Genomic DNA, 16,115 nt, shown 5'->3' with positions numbered 1-16,115 from the left:
CCAATTCTCAGCGGTGATCGGGGGATCTAGCAGAGACACGGAGAAGGGCCGCTAGCCTTCAAGCGGGCCGAAGGGCCTACGTCCCGTGCAGAGAGCGGGGCTGCTGGCTTGTTGAGCCTGAGAAAGGAGAGGAGGGTTTATTGCTGTCTAAATCTGCATTGGGGAAGATGAAGGAGTAATGGGAGAAGCTCACATCCAGAGAAGGAGGAGGGCCAAAAGACGACTCAGTCACGAAGACAACCCAGTCTGAGCTGACCAGCAGCCAGCTGAGGCCAGAAACCAGAAGGACATTTCCCACGTTGAGGCTCCACATCATCACTTCGGTGTATACAAAGGAAGCAAGATAACACGAGGGTGCTATGCTGCTGCCTGCTGAAGCAGCAGATTTCACATCCTGGCTGACCCTTCAGGTCCCATCTCTTCTCTCCAGCCAGTGAAGCGTGGCTGCGAGCACAGCGGAGCGGTGTCAGGGTGTGAGGGGTGGGCGGCCTGACCAGGAGGAGGAGGATCAGCAGGGGCAGATGGGGCTGATCTCACATGGCTGCGTATGTTCAGCCCGCTCTTACATGCCAAGTTATAGCTGTTGTCATCTCCTGCCTCTTTACTTCTTTAGCCCAAGCTAATCGTAGTTGGAAGAAACGTGAAGTTTTGTAAGGAGACAGCAGTATAAAGTTAGTTGCCTGACTATTTCTGTAGTGTAAATCTTAGGGTGCTTCACCGTGTCCATGTCTGAGTTGGATGACTGACACAAACATATGTGACTTGGTAGGAAACGAGAAAAGGAAGAGCATTATGGAGTGACTCCTTCATTTGGTCAGTGATGTAGTGGCACCTTTCATGACTACTGTGCCCCCTATAAGTTTCTGGGAGCCCCTGTCCTACCTCCCTTATCCAAGGGCGAGGTAGGGCAGCACACCAAAACTGGATTTCTGCTCCAAATCCAGATCCCATCCCTGACTGACCAGGCTGACTCCAACTCTCATTGTGGTCCAGGCACGCAGACATCCTTGTGGTAGGAAGGGCCTCTGTGAGGCACTGCTGCTGCAGGCTCTGCTGATCCTGCTCAGACAGGTACAGCCTTCTGAAAATGAATCGCGAAGCTTCAGTCCTCCTCTTCTTCCCCATCCCTTAAGGGGGGTATGATGAGCACTTGCTGTGGAGGGGAGCTGCCATCGTCAGACATGAAGGAGCGGTTGCTGGAGGGACAATGCATCAAATCGGTTTTATTGATGACTGCACCTTGTAAACAATACTTTCCCTATGAGGCCGCGAGTATTAAAGGTATTTGTAACGTGTTTAGAGAAGGTGGAAAGTTCCTATAGGAGACGGAGCAGGAATAAAATATTAATGGCTCCATTATCAGCAGATACTTTTAAAAGACGATTGTAACCTCTGGGTTCAATCATGCAAGGTGAATTTAGCATGTAGGCTGCCAGCGCTTACCGCTAATGCGGGTTATGCTGAATATTGTCAGGAGCTTAATTTGATGCATTATTTTAATTTTGCCCTGGCACACAAACGATCGGAGGTGCATGTGTTTGCAGTCAGTGCCGCAACCTAGTGCTCCAGACGATGAGTGATACTTTCATTAGGCACCTGGAACTTTAACATGTAGTTGAGGGCTTTCTTTGCAATATTTTATTCTGAAACGTATTAACTCTGCTTTGCACTTTACTTGAGCTAAAAGCGGAGAAAGATTTAAGGAGCTGAGCAATCTTTCTTCTGCTGCCCGTTCTTGTGCTCTTTCATTTTCTAGCCCGTGGTCTCCATGAATGCAGTATCATTTAAATACACAGGAGAGTGCAGGAACTGGTGAGAGTCCAGAACCTTGGGCTCTGTGGGGTTACTTGGGTTTTGCTTTGTTCAGTGCACTTGTTGTTTGTGGTGAGTCCTGCAAGTGTGACTGGATCCTAGAGCACCTCATCTCGTCTGCAACTCTGAGGAGGTTACCACGGGCTTAAGGCATTTGGCTGAGGCAGTTTCCTATATGGGATGTATTGCTGATAGTGCCAGCTGTAATTAAGTTTTCTAAATACTTTCATTTTAAATCTCTGGCTTTGATTGCCTGTAATTTAGATAGTCTTATAAGTAATCAGGCTGGCATCTCCTGTAGCACGTGTCTACCTTAAGCTAGCTTGTTAAAAGCTGAAATGGTCATGCCATTTCTGGGAATAACATTTGGGACAACTACTTAGGTTGTGTTGTGCCCTTGATGGGAGGAAGAAGAAAAAAAAAAAAAACACTTTACTATGCTGTACCTTTATTATTATTATTATTTATTTATTTGAAAGGGATAAAAGACAACTCAGTGAGAAAGTGAGGTCACTGCTTGAAATGCGCTTTTGTTCCTTGTGTGATAAAGCCACTGGAGAAGTTGCAAGTCTGAAGAATTCAGGCCACGCAAACTGGGAAAAACCCTAGTGTCTAAACTCTTCCTAGAGGGTATGACCTGTCTCGGCCTGCAAATGGTGAAGAAGGCTCTTTTATCAGTCACTGCTCCTCAGTGCAGGAGCCTGCTCCAGCCCCTGGTGCTAGACCCAAGTGGTGGCTTTTCCCTGCCCTTTTCTCCTTCAGTTCTTAGCACAGTTGTTGTTGCATTGTCACATGCTACTGTTTTCACAGAATCCATGTCTCATTCGTTGCACCAGAGAGGTGGGTGCTCCCGTCTCGAAGAAGAGTAAGATGCCTGTGGTTCTGTTTTATCTTTTCCAGCAGCTAGAAGGTGGGTACTGAGAGAGGGGTGAGGACGAAGATAATCTTACAATCTTGTCAGCAGTTGTCACAAAAGTTTTGCGTGGTGCTAATTAAGTCATCTAACCCTGACTTCTCAGAAACGGTCACTGACAGGTTCCTCATTCACTGACCACAAGCCTTGGGATGTGACTGGCACAAGCACTGCCTGTCCACAGCTGCAGCTGAAGTCAGTCAAGTCTATAGCCTGAATACAATATTAAATCAGGTTTTAGGTGACTCAGATGAAACTCCAAAATGGGAGGACATTATTTCCTTAGGCTTTCTGATGTCAAATCTTCACCTATAAAGCTGGGTTAATATGTGTTCCTTTGCCTCATTGGCATTTTGGGAACGTAATTTCTGGCTGGAAAACTTGCTGGCAGCCAGGGGGTTACGTGGGGCACCTTGTAGTCACCATTATCACATCGTGTGACAGCATGCACATTTCCTTAGAGGCCAGTGCTGCTGCATTAATGATGGCTATGAGGATATAAAATCACTGACCCTCTAGTGCGTGTCTGTATTAATGTTCTAGTTTGGGTTGGGAGCATGCCTTTGAAATGAAGCTCTGACTGACCCTGCTTTGATTCTCTGGTTTGTGTGCTGTGGTCCTGGGGCACCAGAGATGGGCTTCTGAACTGAACTTGAGAGCACCTGAGGTGTCCTACTGTGAACAAGGAATAGCCCGTGGTGCCAGGCTAGAGCTAGTCTGAAGGGAAATGCCTTGAGTGTGGATGCAGCTTCCTCTGCACATCCACTCCGGTCAGACTCTGTCCTTGCCAGTGAGGATAAAGCCTGAGTATCTCTTTGTAAGCTCACACCTGTTTAGACCGCTCTAACTTTAGCATTACTTAACTCTTGAACTTGACTTTGCAGCCTCAGCATTCAAGGAATTTGTGGAGAATGGTGTTGGTGTGGGTAAGTGTGTGCAGTGATGGACTTGGTGTGTTTCTTGAGGGACAGTCACACTGGTTCACTCTAGTGGTGAACATGTGAAAAGCACGCTAAATAAAGCCACGATACACAAATTCCTTCACTGCGATCTTAATTCCAGAAAAAGCATTTGTCTCCTTTCCATTATGATACGTGTATTAGTGCGCTGCAGAAGTATTAATCTACTGCAGGCGTTTTTCTCACAAATCCTCGAGGCTGGTTGGGATTCATTCAGAGGGCGACGTGAGTGCGAGGCTGCTGCCATCATCTACAGAAAATCATGGAGACCTGCCTTGTGGTGGGAGAGGGATAATGCTAATGAACGAGGATCTAGGGAGCAACAGGTCAGCCAGCCTCCCCTCAATCCCTTGGGCAGCAAGGATTGCGCAGCACGTGCCCCAGGGATTCATTTTCAGGCTCATGAATTTGCCAGGTGGCAATCAGGATCAGTCAGCACGGATTTACGTTGCATAATCATTTCTGGTTGGCCCAATTGCCTTCCGTGCTGGAACGGCTGGCTCTGAAGACACGCGGACAGCAATGCACATAGTGTGTCTCGTCTCTAAAATGACTTGGCATGGCCTCACGCAGGATCCTCATTTGAAAGCTGAGGAAACGTGGGCTGGGTGAAGGAAGTGGAAGGTGGGTTGGAAGTTAGCTGAACTGCCAGACTCAGAGGTAAGTAATCAATAGCACGACGCCCAGGTGGCACAGCCTAACAAGCAGAGTGGCCCGGGGTCAATACAAGGGGTCGTTATTGCTTGATATGTTCATCGCTGGTCTCAGGTGATGAGGCAGTGTGCACCTTCAGCCATTTTGTGCGTTGCATTAAATTGGGTGTTGTTTGCTGTCCTGGATGGTAGAGCAGCAATGAAAAGCCTGAGGACTGGGCTATCGGATATGTGAAACCTAGCTGGATGCAGCAACCTGCTTGACTGAGCGTCTTGATCTAACTTCGAGGCTGGCCCTGTGTTCAGCAGGGTTTGTAGTATGTGACCTCCAGAGATCCTTTGCAGCCTTAGATGTTTCATGATTATGGCCTGGGGAGGCAGTAAGCATAGTTCTTACTTCTTACTTTATCTTTGTCTCCTTTTTCTCTGGAAAACAGAAGTTATACAGGGTAGGAGGAACCTACGGAACATGCCTGTTACAGTTCCATGACACTGCCAACACAGAGGGTGAAATGCTGGCCAGATTTCATCCACTGCAAGCACGTTAGGGAGACTTATGTGGTCCTTTCTGCTATTAACCTTTACTCTCCAGGTGATTAATGTCCTCTCTCACCAGCCCCCTAGGACCCCAAATCCCCTATTTGAGACACAAATGGAACAATGCTTGCTTAGCTGTTCTCCTGACCTCCTTACCTTGTTTTCCATGAGCACCTTCTTACCCTGGCAATGTGATCTCCTGCTCACACGCTGTTTTCAAAGTGGCATGCACTGGGTGTGACGTGCTGAGCAAAACGCAAACAGCAATTTCACTTGTCAGGAAGTTCCTCTGGCTTGACAGCTCATGCTGTTGACTCACTGGCAGGTTTTTCACCTGGAGAGCCACTGCTACGGACCAAGTGTTACCGGAGGACAGCACTGCTCGTGCACCTGAGCTGCACCGTGCGTGCTGTGCGTTTCAGAAGCATACAGTGAGCGTATGATGGCTGCTAAGCGTTGTATTGGTTCACGCTTGACACCCACGTAGCAACTGGGGTGTTCAGTGTGTGGTAGGAAAGCAAACCCCTCTGTTTATTAATAATACTTGCACAGCTGCATAAGCCAGAAGGTGTGAAGGTAATGAAACATGCGTGAAGAAAATCCTTGTAAACGCGTAATGGTTAGCTTCCACCATTACTGCATATTTGGCCCTATGGGGTTGATGTTTTTTTTTTTTTGGTTTGTTTTACAGGCTGGGAGGAGGTCCAGCGTCAGACCCTGGAAACAAAGAGTCTTTTTTGTTAATTAAGAAAAATTATGTTTGAGTTCTAAATTAAGTCAGAATACTCTTAAGCTGCCCTGCTGTGAATGCTTTTTTGCAGATCTTCTGGCAGAGAGTCAAGCGTTGTCACCACTCCTGTGCCTAGTATTTGCTATTTAGGCATTTATTCAGGGATTTCTGGTGAAGACAGGGCAATATTAATGCTGCTGCGCAAGCTGCAAGTGAAACTTCACCCAAACATGGGCACGCAACTCCAAGACAGATTGTGTCCAACCAGAATGAGTGCAGAGGGGCTAGAAAAGAGTTGCACTAGGGATCTGTCTCCTGGACGGGTATATAAAGAGACTCTGTAACCATCTACTCTGATTTTCTGCATCACACAGCCATTATCAATACTCCTGAAATGATTCTGTGTTGACTGAGGGTGAGGAAAGAGGAGGAGGAAGGATTCTGACCTGAACTTACAAAGGTCCATTAATGGAGAAGTCATCACAGCCCTTAGTAAAATGTCTTAGTTTTAATTACCTGCACAGTTAATTACCTTCAATTATCATCACAGTTAAGTATTTATTATTTCTAGTCCACACTTTCTTCAACCTTCGTCTGTCAAAACTTGGGATGCTTCAGTTTGCTACGGTCAGGAGATTAGATGTGATATCTGTTTTGGCATAGATGCTGGTGGAGGATCCTGGACCGTACCATAACGGTCATCAGCAGTGGAAAGAACTGGGACTGACCCGAGCAGTGGGGTTTCTGCCTTCCCGAATTTTTTCACATATGTCACAGCTCATATAACCTTCCACGGAGCAAAACTCTGTTCTTGGCATGGACTGCAAAAGCATTGTCAGCTTTTCAGCTTCTTTGACCTCATATGTCAGCCCCATGATACATGGGCTCAAGAGAAATGGAAAGGGGAAAATTAAAAGACAAAAAGAAAAAAAAATGAATTGCACCGCTCTGTTTCTCCAGCCCTCTTTCCAGAAATTTGCTTTAGGAATCGAATCAGGTTGGCCGAGTCTGGAATAAGAGAAGCATTAGGAGCGATTTTATTCCCTTGTGGCATAAATCTAAATCACTTGCATGCTATTGAGAAGACATTTAATTTTGCAGCTGTCTGGCAGCAGCTTGTATCTTTCTGGAAATCACCTGCATTTACTCACAGTGAATGGTACTGTTGTTTGTTCTCCTTGACCTTACAAAACAGAGATGCGAGGATTAGATTTCCAGACGCTGCAAGCCTTTCTCTCAGGGACCAGTTTGAATTTCAGGCTGAAGTGATCCATTTTGCTGGGCAGCGAGGCGTAGCACGCCTCGGAACTAATTAGTCACAAACATGGCTGTAACTCGTCGGTGACGTTTGTCTGGATTACGCTACCTGGCTAGCTGACACCGATTCCCTGGTACTTGAAATCTGCTGACTTTGTTGAAGGGTTGGGCTTGCCACCCCACCTAGAAAAATAAGGAAGTTGAAAGACACTGTCTAAATAAAGTTTGTAGAGGATCTGAGCCAAACTGTCTGGGGAGAAGAGGCATCTAGAAGGGACAAGAGAGTCGTGAAGTCTGCAGATTACTAAATTCATAAAACCAGAAAATTGATGTGTACGTGCTCAAGGAGAATAAAGGTAGACAACAAGTTGTGCACAGGTTGCTTGCTAGTAAGCTGGAAAAGGGTAACGTACAACTTCATGGTCAGCTTTAGCAGTCAGCTGTGGGTATTCCTTACTAGGATTTTAAAGGGGCAACTATTTAAAGTATATTTCCCAGTAGTTCTTAAAAGTAAGTACCATATCCTTCTGACTGAGAAACTACAAGACTTTTACTCATGTGGTTGTATGAGAAGAAGAATGAGCTTTATGTAGGAGCTTCACACGCCTTTGAAAGCTGTACTTGGTTCTGCTTAGACCCATTCGTTGCTAAGAATAAATTTCACTGGAAACCTTAATGGCTGTAACAGCTCTTATCCTAAAAATCTCGGTGGAAGAGAGATCCTTGACGTGTTTTTACTCACCCTGATCACGGCTGTGTTCATTAAAAAATACTTTGAATCAAAAGGGCTCCAAACTCGCTATCACTATTTTTGCACTGTTTCAATTTCTGAAGGTTTGCTATTCGGGAAAGCTGTATGCTAGGTAATGCACCACAATTGAAATTAATCACAAAAGTGCTTTTCCCTCTTTGTTTTACTTTTTCTTTCAAATTGTTAGTTTTAATTGGGGAGATGGTGATTATTATTACACTGGCATTCACTTTCCAGTGCTCTTCTTTTGCTACCAGACAGCATGATTCACAAAATAGCCAATGTTCATTTGTATATGACCGAGTTGATACCTACGTTTTGCTTGCATGGTCCTCCTGATATACAGAGCTGCTTTCAGTTATTTCATTAAAGAGATTGAAGTTTTACTATTGGCTTCCTTAAAATCTGTATCAATCTTAGACCTGATCAGTTCTTGGCTGGATAACAACACCCTATTAATCTGGGTGAAGATATTGAGTAAAGCAGCATGAGGGATTTATCTTTGTTGCATCTGAGCCAACCTACACAAAGGCACACAACCTTATCTTTGCCTGCCAATTCCCTAGCATGATTTTGTTAAGTAAGTAATGCATGATTCCAGTGGAGGCTTTTTTTTTTTTAAAAAAGAAAAAGAAACGAAGCATTTTATCTTTTCCTACTCCTCTTCCATTCTTCCATCTTTTTGGTCCTGAAGCTGAATTCAGTATTTTTTACTCGAAATCCTCTCTGCTAGGAATCTTGCTCATTTCTTCGAAGCAAAAAGACATTCGAGAAGACCTCCCAACCATTTGAAAGACTCCATTGTGGTTCAGCCCCCCCCGGCACTCCTGCCATGGAAGCTTACAGCTGCTTGACGTCCTCAGCCTCTCCTTCCCCAGCTACTGCAGCCTCTCATCTGTTGCCATTTCTTATCCTTCACCTCATTCTTTCCCTCAGCTTCTCCCCAGCCTATGTGGAAAACATCCCTTCTTGTAAACACCACCCAACAGACCGACCAGCCCCTCTATGTAGGGCCCTGCCTTTCACCTCCAAGCATGGTCAGCGTGCTATGTAAAGCCACCAAGTTTTACCTTCCTCTACTTAGATCCCTTCCAATCTGTTTTTGTCCCCTGTATGATGTGTTTTGTTGTTACATCCTGTCATCTCTGGAAGTTTGATGACCATTGTCTCCTGGTTGCCCTTTCTTTCAGGTCCTAGTCCCATCTGTGCTTGGGCAGAAGGATGCTGTCCCCCAGGGCTGCTCTCAGCTTTCCTCTCCAGCGCATGTGTGGGCAATGTCAGCCCCAAACACAGCTTTGACTATTACCTTATTTCTCCCCACAGCTAAAAGAAACCCTGATGTCCTCCTGACAACCCTTGGTGGATAGCTAGCCATGGCCAACAGGCTAGATCTTTTCACACTTCATCGCAATTGTCTGTATCATTGTGCTTCTTGTTATACAGACTTGTAATCTTGGTTTCCTAGGGTTTGGCCCTAATGTTCACACTTTGTCTAAATATCTTTATTCCTTCCTGCACTGTTCTCTAGACAAGACCTCACATCTATTCACACTCCTGTGCTATTTTTCCAGTCTCAGCTATGCTGTTCCCGAGGGACTGGCTCTGCTTTACTTGTGCCCATTCACTAAAAAGCTGTTCAAACCTCCTGCCCTGTTGGTTATTCTGTTATTCCTCTTCGTGTCCTCCTACCACCTCACCTCTTTGCAAGCAGAAACCTCCCTCGGTCTCCTCCATAACTTCACTCAGCCCTGTTTGCTAGGTTTTTTGGTTTCTGAGGTAACGGGCTCTCCTTGGCTGAAGGCAGGGGCAAACAGGACCTTTCTCTGGTGGGAACCCCCTCACCACATAACCTCATTCTTCATCTCAGCACCTCCTAGAGAAGCCCAGAGCACCGGTTTTCATCCCTGTGGCAGCAAATACCAACTTCCTTCTCAGCTGAGACTCCTGGAGCCGGATCCCCCTCCAAGTCCCCAGTGACCATCCAGTGACCTGCCCTGAACACACGCTTCCCCGGCCCGGCCCGCTGGATGGAAAAACCTAAAGCTCTGACTCAGAAATAGAGATGCCCTGGTTTGGGAAGGCTGATGAAATTTATCCCCGCGGCCGCACCCTGCAGGACAGAATGGCTGACCTTTCTGCTGAAGCAGCTGCTCTGCTACGGTGACCCAAAGGCAGCCTTTAATCAAAATCTGAAGAGCCACTCTGCTCTCCTTCCAACGCTTGCCTCTGCCAAAATAAAGAAAGAAAGAAAGAAAGAACGAAAAAGGACAAACACTCATTGTTCAGGAAGTGGAAACTTGCCTTGTCCTGTCTGCTCTTGACTGGCAAAGAATAACAGGCATGTTATTATTTTGCTATGTGCTCTCCAGTTTTTATCTCCCAACCTGCCTGTGCATTTTGTAGGCTCAACGCTTTGAGGGCCAGGGATGACATCTGGAGGCCTCTCATGCTTGAGCTGATTATAGCAATGAGGTTCAAAGTGACTGGCACTCCAAGAGGGGCCCACGCCGAATACCCCACTAGGAATCACTTTAGGATTAAAAAAGGATTGCTGTAGCATGGTAGCATGGATCCCCGGTGTTTCCTGAGCTGAGGTCACGAGGAGGGTGATCAGTAGTTTCCAGGGGAAATGAGACACTGAGCTTCCACCTGTAGGACTGTGATCTCTTTTCTGCCTCAGTACAGTCAGCTCTTCCTTATGCTTTTCTCATCTGACCCACATTTAATTTTGTACGCATAATGTCTGGGAGTTTCAGGAAAATGTGTCATACGCTGACTCACAGTAAAGAAGTGATCAAAACAGGACAAGAGACTTTCTTGCGGGCGAAGCGGTGTCTCATGCATACATCTAACTGACGTCACCCACCTTGCTCATGCTGGATCGCAAGCAACCAAGAGCTAAGAATATTAAAGCGGGGAAAGAAATCCATGCCCGAGGTCCAGCTGTGCCTTTGAGCACTCCTCACGTGAAAACACTCGTGCTGCTAATTAGCAAGGGTAGATCCTGGACCTCAGCACACAATCCATGGGATACCATGGCCATAGGATGCTTGAGTATAGCGGACTCCTAGAAAAAGTGATTCAGAGCACATGGTCTCAAGGAAGGCTTGCTGGTTTGGGGTGTCGCACCTGCATTGTCAAGCTACAGGGGGATCCCTTCTGAAATGGGGCGAAATACTACATTTCAAGGGTACTTTTTTGCTGATAACAGTCAGAAAACAAGATGTCCCTCATTGAAAAAAATACCATGTGAAAAGCGGGGTGTAAGGTTATGTGTACACGAAAGTTGAGCACGCCAAGAGTGAGATAAAACACCTGAGATGATAATTACGTCCTTGCAGGACCAGGAGGGACAGTACGTTGAGAAGCACGGATCCCACCTGCATTTCCATGGCAGCCCAGCTGCCTGAGACCTGTTTCTGCAGCAGTGACAGGAGAGGCCCTGGAGGATGCTCGATGTCCCCTGTGCATGTGGGGTGTCCCGCTGTGGCACCCAACGCCTGCCGGCAGGAACACCCACCCCGGGCTGTTGGCACACGAAGGGATTTGGCACAACACCAACAACGATGTGCTGTCCTGCTTTTTAAAACAAGCTGGACGCCAGGTACCACAAGGGTCCCTTGCCACGGTGTATGTCATCTCCCTTTGCTTTAGGACGTGCTGGCGCGCCCTGAGCCTGTCGGCGGCACTTTCCACCCACGCCGGGTACGTGTTTGGGCCATTAGCTTCCAGCTGGATCCAGATGCTGTTGAGCTGAAGCATGTGTAGCAGAGCAGGAGCAGTGCGAGTGGGGCTGTGTGAAACCCCACTTAAAAAAAAAAGAGATTGCAACGCTGGTATCACTTCACCCATTTCCACCGCGGGTTTGTTTGCAGAGCACCCTGCAATGGAGCCCGTGTACACAGTGGTGGAGATAGCAACAAGAGGACATCCTGCTCGAGCCCTGCGCCTCCCGAAAGCCCTGACGGCACCAGCAGCAGAGCAAAACAGAGGTCTTGCTAGTTCATCAGGCGTGTGAACCAGCACAATGGAAAGTATTTGGGATATTCTGAAAATCCAAGCTGACGCGTGGCTTACCAAACGAGACTGAAAAATTCCCTGCCTCTACGTTAGGGAATAACAAAGCAGTTGAAGAGCAGAGAGACCTCATTCAAACGAGCTAACCACATCCACAGCATCTGGGACAGCAGCTGCTCCCCAGCCCACTGGGGGCTGCTGCTGGCGTCGCCCTTCCCCGTGGCTCCCCCATTGGAAAATGGGCGCTTATCTCGGAGAGAGGAGCCACTTGCTCCGCACGGCAGCTAGTTGAAGGGAGTCCAGTAGGACTCTTCAACTAATTGGCTCCTTCTGCATCATAGGATGTGTTAATGATTTGTTGGACAGTTAATAATCTGTTTAATCTTCCAGTCAGCCCATGCAGGATGTAGTTAAGAATAATATCTTTCGTACATGATACGCGCGTGTCACGCTGAAAGGACAGGACCCGTCTGCCGGGGTGTTGCAAGGAAGGAGGAGAACCTCCAGAAACAGCCCCTGTGATTCACAGCATCTGGATTAAGCGTATTAACCTTCTTCTGGGGGCGGGAGGGGGGATTCTTCATCATGTTTACATCAGTAGCTTTTAGCTAGCACCATTTTCATCACTGGCACTACCCTATGCTTCTTTTATAAGAATGATGCTTCCGAAAAAAAGGCTTTCATACAAAAATAAAATAAATAAATAAGAGTAGTACTATTGCTATTTCGGCTAGGGCAAATTCATTAAACTGACAAAAAAAATGGTAATAATAATCACAGAATGACCTTTTCTTTTGAAAGCTGGAAAGCTTGTGATAAATGAGGCAGTGATTAGGGAAAGAGAAAAGCAGTCGAGTGCTGGCTGGGAGAGCAGGGCTCTGCACTCTGCTGCAGGCTTTCTGTTTGCCAAAGTGTAAGTCATTTAAATCATGCCTTCAGAGAGGGATTGCTAATTGTATGGCTCTCATTTTAAGAGTGCTCAGGCCCAGGACCAAACTCTGACTGAACTCTGAGTACTTGTGTCCAACTGCAGCTCAACCAGAGGAAACTGTGCTTCTGACAGCGTCTGCATATCTGAAAAATCCTATTCTGAAATGTCAAGCTCCCAGAATCAAATGCCCCAAATTAGCAGCAGCTCCAGACTTAATTCATGTGTACCTCGACTCCCCCTCTGCTAGAGGGGGTAGTATTCATCCCTTTTGGCTCATGCTTTTGTGGAAAATGTAAATATGAAATTGTGAAATATTCCAGTGCTGTAGCCCTCAATTTTATGCTAAAGCACATGAGGAAATGTATAATTCTGCTCCTGCAGCTAGGTATGACTGGTACAAATTAAAAGGCATGGGGGGCTGTGCGGTGACTGATATCATTGGGATGCCCATTAGCTGAGTATCGTCCTCCCCGTGCACTGCAAGAGGTGTGTGTCCTGTAGAGAAAACAGTGAATTAAAAACAGATGAACAGATGAATTAAAAAATGTATCAGTTAAAGGAGACACGGAGGAGGCAAATTAAATAAGCGCACATGGCATTAATTATGCTCTATCCTAATTTTGATGTGCTTGACTTTACAACTTCAGTAACATTTCAGTGTGGTGTTACGTGTGTGTGCCTGTGCATTGATTATATCCTATCACTCCTCTCTAATTAAGCTATTCCAAGACAATAAAAGACAGATTTCCTCCGCAAGAACATCAAAACAAACCGGAGTTTAACACTTCAAAGTATCTCGGAATAGAAACGTGCTAGAGGAATTAAAAATGTCCTCCAAATATGTAACAGCTCTCATTTCCAGCTCGCTTCCTCCCCTCCTTTCTCCTTCAGGGAAAATTCTACCCCGAAGGAAAATGTTGGGGAAGCTGGGCCTCAGGAAGAAGTTGAAAGTTAGGCTGCAAATGTAAAGGAAAGCCAGTGTCAACTCTGAAATGTTTAACAGTGACTCAGAGGAGCAAGCACCTGTAATCCTCCCCTTGGAAGGCAACTTCTGCAACTGTGTTTTGCTTGATACAGCGTTATGGGGCTAATCCAGGGTGGAAGCATGTTATTAACAGGAAAAAAAAATAGTACTGCTGAGCACCTACTGGGGAGCACTTCTAACAGCTGCTCACACAGTGGCTAATTTGGGGAGAGGGTTTTTTTTTTTTTTTTTTTTTTTTGTGCTGAGGAAGAAGCCAGCAGAAGTTTTGCCATGAGTACAAGAGGAGGTCCTTCATCTCTTGCAGAAGGCAACGTTTTAATCCTATAAAACAGCTACAGCTTTTTTTTTTTTTTTCCAGTAAAAATTATAACTTCTGATCGGTGTTCAGGTGGTTTATGAAAAGTCTACTCTGCTGTTGCAATCAGTCACTCTCAGCTCACCCAGCAAGGAGCCTTAAGCCACACGGCTGTGTCACCGGGAACCTGCTCCAAGGGAACTTCTTGGCAGGATTTTCCCACGTCACGTTTCCTGACCTCGGTTGAATAACCTGGGCATACTACCAATAGTCTCGATGAGAAGCATGAGCTTTTAAATTATAGACCGTTAATCATTCTGCTTTAGTTTCTTGCCTTGCATTTCTTGCTATTTCTTAGGATATCATTCCTACCCGCAAAGTATTAAGAGGTACCTGGAGCCGTGTTTCAGCTCCACGGCCACTGAGAGTGCTCCGTAGCTCGTTGCCTTTCTCTTACTGCACCGCATTTGGCCCAGCAGACTGGCAAAACTTTAAGGGAGAAACTGGGGATATAAGTGCAGGGGAATGCCATTTCTAGACGTGCAATGAATTGCGTTCTGGAGCAGAAAGACCAACAAAAAAGAATGTGGTCCCTGAAATAGGCATCGAGGACAAGAGAGAAGCAGGCGTGCTCACACCCTGGTGGCAAGCAGTTCTGTACCGGGGAGGGGTGAGGAGGGAAAGCTGCCTCGCTGAGCCAGTTTGAACAGCAGCGAGGTAATTTTGTTCACTCGCCAGCAGATGCCTTCAAAAACCCAGAGGCTGCACACCACGGGGCCATCGATCGCGGCGCTAAATAAAGTAGCGGCCTCCCTCCGTGAAAGGTGCTGCTGGAAGCGCCTGCTAAGCACTGATGAGAAAAGGGCCGCGGCCACCCCAGCGTGAGGTGACACGCACAGCGGCACATCGCCTGCCTGACCGGCACCGTTCGACCGGGAGGGACGGCGAAGGGCTGTCAGGGAGCAGTGCCGAGACACGTGGGGAGAAGCAGCGTGGCAGGACGCGCTCGCCTGGTGCCTCCTTTCGCAGGAGGGCTGCAGGGAGGCTCCCGGCAAGAGCCGGGTGGAGCCATCAGCAAAAATGCTGCTGCTCCTCGTCAGGGTCCCAGGAACCAGAGGCAGCGCTGGTGGGTGGCTCAAGAGGCGAGTCCATGTTTTCCTCGTCCTAGGTTTCTGCGAGGTGGCCGTGATGGGGCAGAACCACACCACGTCTGCCCCATCTTTTATGTGCCCCATCTTTTATGAATCATGTCCCCAGCGGACTTTGATAAAATGGCAATGGGATTTGATCCCATCATAACTCCAAGTGAAGATGTCGAGATAGGGAATGATGAATGGATGCGAGATGCGGAGGTCAGACTTTGGATGGAAACCTCGAGCCCTGGAGGTGATGCAAGTGTCAGAGCAGTGAGTGTTGCTCAAAGAACCAATATCAGAAGCACCCATAGTGCAGAACGGGCACGTTGGGGAAGCAGCAGGGCTGCAGGCAGGCCAAAACCACCCGTGGGCATCGCCTGCAGTGAGGTGTGGTGATGGGGTGACAGGTCCTCACCAGGGGCCTTAAGGCCTTACAGGAGATAGGCAAAGACCCCCACAGCCTCCCCTGCCCAGCTGCAACCCCAAAAGTGACTGGAGACCGGCACTTCCTCACCGGGCTGACAGCCTCCCCGTTCCCCCAGACGCTTTGTTTACAGCTGTGTCTAAAATAAACGTTGCCTACTTTTTTTCTTTCCTTTTTTTTTTTTACTCCTGTTATTCCTGCGGAGCAAGTTGGATTCCTTTCTGACTCACGCCTGATTAACTAACTTCCAGCTGCATTATCTTTCTTGTTGCTGCCGATGCACAAGCCAGCGCTCAGCACGACTTGCAGATCCCAAGCTGAGTTGGCAGCGCTGCCGCTTACAGAAAAGGATTTTTTTCTGAGAGTTGGGGATTCTTTTATTAGCATTTTATTTTATTTTTTAAAAGAGAACACGTGCTCGGCTTTCTCGGGAAGCATGGCAGGGGGGACACCCCTCAGCAATCCCCCCAGGCACCCCCGGCGCTGAGGGGGCTAGGCGGGGAAGGGCCCGAGCGGCGCCTCCGGGGCCGGGCACCAGGAAACGGGGCCGGGGCAGGAAGGGGCCGGGCGGGCACCTGGCGGCCGGGGGGAGGCCCGGGGGCGCCTTACACAACCGGGCGGCCCTTGCATAAGCCGGGGGCGGTGCGGGGAGGGCGGAGCGGGGCTCGCCGCCCCCCTGCTGCAGCGCCGCGGCCCGCCCCCGGCCCGCCCCGCC

The sequence above is a fragment of the Anser brachyrhynchus genome (genome assembly GCF_964034855.1).
Source record: "Anser brachyrhynchus genome assembly, chromosome: 1".
Classification (NCBI taxonomy): Eukaryota; Metazoa; Chordata; class Aves; order Anseriformes; family Anatidae; genus Anser; species Anser brachyrhynchus.
The sequence above is the reverse complement of the archived record's forward strand: the minus strand, read 5'-3'. Positions refer to the sequence as shown.